Source organism: Triticum urartu, chromosome 5 (genome assembly GCF_003073215.2).
Source record: "Triticum urartu cultivar G1812 chromosome 5, Tu2.1, whole genome shotgun sequence".
NCBI lineage: Eukaryota > Viridiplantae > Streptophyta > Magnoliopsida > Poales > Poaceae > Triticum > Triticum urartu.
The window spans coordinates 604654166-604659713 of NC_053026.1; the positions used below are offsets into that span (position 1 = coordinate 604654166).

Consider the following 5548-nt stretch of genomic DNA (forward strand, 5'->3'; position numbering starts at 1 on the left):
CTTACTCGTTCGGGCACACAAATACCTATCTTGGTCATCCAAGCCCACAAATTCAGTTGTTGGCATTCACATAGAAGGTAGAGAGCGGCAATAACTCATGAATTAGTGAACACCTTTGAAGCAACACAAGATGTACTGTGACTTACAAGTAGAAATCATGCAAATTACAAAAAAATTACATTGTAACTCCAATGTCCACTCTATTGCTACTGTAAATTCATCAACAATTGTTGCCATTCACATAGAAGGTAGAGAGCTGCGGCAACTCATCAATTAGTGAACATCCCCGAAGTAGCAAACTGTAACATCAGTGGCACCACTAGGAAATTTACAACCTAGGCATAAAAAACTCAGGTCTAAACTATAAAAACAGATGGGTAAAACTCATGATTTATAGGAAAATTCAAATTATATCTCAAACAAACGTACAATATAACCTGAGAATCTTGAAAATGGTTTGGCATTTCAGTGGTGGAGAAAGGCCAGCATCACCAACGAAAGTAAGAGAGGACATACAATCAAACCAAATTGCAGCTACATCTGATAAGAAGAAAAGTATTGTATTTCATAGATCAACGTCTAGCAGCAGCAAATATTTCTCAGCACATGAGAGGGAACACAGAAACCAACACGTGCACCCAAAAACTTTGAGAAACAAATAGTCAGGTGTTTCATTAAACAAGAGTTCAAGTGGGGTTTCAGGTGGGCTGGGGATAGCACTATTCACCTAACCATCCCAACCACATGTTACCAGACGTGCCAACAATTTGATCTCCAATGAATCAACCTTTCCAGAAAAAATGGAGCAACCAATTTTGGACGGTCAATCGATCAACCCTTATCATGCACGAATGTTTGATAACATGCCTTCATGCACGAAGGAGACTATTGAACGACATAGCCCTTTGCTTATTACGAGTAAGAAGAACTGGGAGCTGACAATTGGACGTGAGGGCCTAGCAATAGAAATAAAATCTAACATTCTCGGTAAGTTTGTTTACACATTTCGTACATAATTCTGTTTTAACAAAATGGCACAGGTGGAAAATACAAATCAGAGGGCCATCAAGTTCCCTACGTCCACACGACCTGACTCGCCCGCACTCGCCGCCGCCGCCTCCTCGTGTGTGCAGTAGACACAGTCCGCTCGAACGCCACCGCCCTCCTGTCCAACAAAAATTTCATAACAGTATAATTTCACATGTGGTCTACAAATCTAAAATGGGCCTGGTAAAAAAAATTTGAGCCACAAAATTTTGCAAGTTATTTTGTTAAGTTGGAAGGTTGAAAAATTGGTATGAAAAACGGAAAGGTGGGGTTCAGTACAATTTTTCTAAAACACATGTACATGCACTGGCATGCTTTATTTGACCATTTTCAGTTCAACAAACTTTTCAACAAATTACACACACCCAAATAGTTTATATAAATCTGTGTGTGCAGCATCATTAACTACAAAATGAAGCACAATCAAGTACTATGAAACACTAAAAACAGGGATCATAAAAGCTTCTTCAAGCATTCTGGTACCATGAATTACAACTAAGGCAATCATCATCATGAGATTCCTACAGAGAATAACAGAACAGAGAAAAATGGTACGCTCAATAGTTAGAGCCTCAGCATCGGAGTGATCATCAAATGGAAGCCATAACTGCAAATACAAAACATGTCCAAACTGAATGTAAAGGCAGTTAAAAGTCATAATGAATACGAAGTCTGAATCTCCTACTATAACAGTTTTTCACAACACAAAGGTTCTGAACCCAAGTTTGCTACTCCACACGGCGCTATACAAAAGGTAATAATCTACGGTGTTTGCGAGATATCCGTAAAACTGCCTAGTTCATCAACGTCCAGTTTAAGGAATACGACATTTCGATTCTGTTCAGCTAAGCTATTGTAAACAGGGCCCATAAAACGACATGGTCCACACCATGTCGCAGTAAAATACAGAATCACAAAGCTTCGACAGTTTTGACCCGGCTGTGAATATTCCTTCCAGTTGATTAGATGAGTGGATACTGATCACATCACCTGATAAAACATCACAAAATAATGTGTGTGTCAGACACATTAAATCCAGCATCAGTAACAATATTAATCACTTCACTTGGCAGAGAAAATACAAACGAAATCAGTGTAAATGAATTTAATCTGGGGAGGTTCAAGTCAGCTCATCCACTGGTCCTAATCCCGTTTAAGTGATCCACAGAAGCAAAGAAACAAAATGTCATGAACTCTCCGTATGAAACCACCACGCTCGCAACTAGCAGGGAGGGGGGGGGGGGGGCGCTGACACATTCCAGGCGGGGCCACAACAGGCGAAGGAGGACTGCCGCGGGGCCGGGATCCGGCTGTGGTGCCCGTGCAGAGGGGCTCTTGACGGCGCAGATCCGGCGACGGAGGGCTGGCCGCGCTGGACGGGGATCCGGCAAGGAAGGGCTGGCGCGGGGCGGAGCTCTTGGCGACGCACGTCCGGCGGCGAAGGGCTCGCGTAGGGCACATCTGGCGACGAAGGACTGTGGTGGGCGGGGCGGGGCTCTTGGCGGGGAGGAACCGGCAGTCCACGGCATGGCAAGCGGCGGACACCGTGGTGAGAGGAGACGAGTGGATCGGGAATGAGACTGGATCGGGGGTTGAGACGAATAAACATATTGCGAGCGGAAATTTTCAAAAAAAAAAGAGACGGATCTATCCTTTAAAATCCTAATTGGTCCCATTAAAATTATGTACCGATCCCACCTTATATGTAATTTCCTGTAATTTTAGTTTTGTAACTCCTCGTAACTCCTATTTTCCCACCATTAGATCAGGCTGGATGGACGGCTCGTAAAATCGCCAATCACCTTAACAGTTGTAAAAAAATATATATGATGAAGTAGACTTTGAGAGTCTGTTTGGTTGGGCACTTGGCTCCCCTCAAAAGAAAAGAAGAAGAAGAAGAAGAAGAAGAAGAAAAATCTTGACAGTTGAGCTGGAAGTTGAAGAGCAGATACATACTGGGGTTATCCGTTTGCAGATAACAGCGGGCATTCTCTTTGCATACTATAGAAACAGTGTACCTGAAGCATAACTGCATAACAAACAGAAGAAGGAGCTCAGGTTTGACAGAAATCACAAAGCAATACCACATGACGGAGAAAATAGTTTATAGTCGCATACCAATAAGTGGTATCCTTTCTGGCAATAGTTTATAGTTGCATCAGTCAAAATAAAGCAGATTAACCACATGACGCCAAGCCCTGTCACCCCCTTGGAGCTGCCTCTGTCGCCGACTCAGCCGATCAAGAAAATCAAGAGTGGGGTCTTACACCATCTTCAAGCTGTGGAGATGGATCTCGCTCCGGGTGGCACAAACGTGATGCTCGGCGCGTGAAGAATCTTCCCCAAGTTATAGCTTTAGCTGTTGTTTCCCTCGTTTTTCATGTAGTCTGTCTGCCTCTCTGCAGACTTTTAATTTCCTTTGCTGATGTAATAAGTTCCCCTGCTGGGGTTCTCTAGCCTTCATACTTTCAGGCTTTTCTCATTTTCGAGACATGCAGATGGTGCGTGTTTGTCCGAACTACTCTGGTTTTGTTTTTTCAATGAATGTGGCCGCTTTGATCTTAACTGAACTTTTTTCACAGATATAGGAACATAGGAACATGTGAATGAGCTCCACCTTCTGGAAAAGCTCTACTACATGCTTTCTTTTCCTCTTCTTCCATCCCTTATTTCTCTTGGATTCTGCAGCTTCCAGGCTAACCTAACCACTGCCGATCTTTCTTCACAGGGACCCCCTTGGTTGAAATTGAGAACAGAGATAATTGGCCGCATCTGTCGCCAGAGATTTATGTTGGCTAATCTTGCCTTTTCACTCGCGAGTTGAACAAAATGGCAGGGCCCGTCTGAAGAAAAGCCATCAGACCCTGAAGACAATTTTACCGGATTAGTATGAATTTGGAATTATGTTATACAATTTTCCCTTGCTTGGTAAAATCATTTATATAAGTTGATGCCTTCTGCTACATTATTTGGATTGATAAGCTGCCGATGGAAGGCAAGTCACTGGAGAGTACATGAATGATTGATACAAATTTGAGTACTTCGATGCTAGTGTCTCTACTGAAAATAGAAGCGGCATGATAGTCCTGATAATCCCATAGTTTCGTTGCTTTCGACCTAAGATCAGGGAGCAAGTTTGGCCACAAGCTCCTTGAGAACAGAGAGACAGCTGCTCCTCAGATGCTCAAATCCATCGCTCGCCATGACCGCCTTCAGAATATTACTTGCGGATCCAAGGAACTTGAAGCATACTTCCTTGAGCCCGCGGCATCCGTGCTGCTCAGCCAATGCTAAGGTTGTCGCCGCCATGCTTGTGTCCATGTTGTTGCACAGCTTCTGCACGCATATCAGCTTCAGCCTCTCGAGGTTATACCTGTCCGCCGCTACAAGCAGATGCTGAGCCATCCCAATAGAATCGTCGTCGTCAATATGTGGCAGCGAGTCCGAGTAGATGAAGTGGAGCATGGCCTTGAAGACCCTAGCTTCCATATCCTTTATATGTACACAAGTTGTGGTCTTCTCCTTCATAGGACCAAAGAGCTCCGCCCTGGAGACAGAGGACCGGGCAGCAAGCACGCACCTGTGTGCAGAGAAAGTATCCCGCCAACCTTGAAGGTGATATCGGCCCCATCGCCTGCCAAGAGTAACCGGCCAAGATGCTGATGCACGTCGGACGGTGGCACCAGGACAAATAGCTGGATGGGCTCTGTGAAGATCTCCTTTGGAATAGTGATATTACACCTAACGCTGAAAATATCATCTTTGAGGTAGACCGACTCCTCTAAGTCCTTCCTACTGATGAGATTATAGCAAACCTGTGGACCTTGTTCTTTGAAGGAAGTTTAACATGCTTGGTTGTAGGTAGGCGAAGGCACTGGTTCTCCATCCTGATCAAGAAAACTAATCTTGTATCCTGCTCGAACCTCATTGACCTCAGCCTGATCAAGACACAGACTGATGGATATTGAGTTATTGTAGCCTGTGTAGCCATCCGGGTAGTATTTCATACACCAGAGATGGCCACCGACCTGGAACGTCTCAGACGTGATGCGCTGCCCAGCCCCTTGGTTCGGGAGTACCCATCTATCTTCAGAATGTGCGAGCCAGACACTTGCACAGCTCGCGCCACGATGGCCGGCGAGGACTGCCATTGCGTGCCACGACCGCTGTCGACCATGGATAACATAGCAGAGCAGAGGTGAGAAAGTGGAAGAAGAACGGAGTTTGGCTATGGCCAGAATGGGACGGAGCTGAACAATCAGTGGTACTTATGGTGGCCTTGTTTGGTTTTATTCATGCCCATCACACCAGCAGCCGGAGTATCTCCCCGTGCACGCGCGGTGCGCCGAGGAGACGGATCCATGGCATCCACTATGTGCGTAGAATACCAATCGCCGGTTCATAATAACCTCGCGACTGGACAGGCCAGTGAATCTAAGACGGTAAAGTGAGAAGCCAACAAGCCGCAGTGATGCGGCGCTTCTTCAGTTTCCACGAACGC

The 5548-nt window shown here is 45.2% G+C and overlaps 1 pseudogene; it reads right to left on the reverse strand.

Moving 5' to 3' along the window:
• Positions 1–3997: 3997 nt before the first annotated feature.
• LOC125507525 lies at positions 3998–5224 on the reverse strand (annotated as a pseudogene).
• Between the last annotated feature and the right edge of the window lie 324 nt (positions 5225–5548).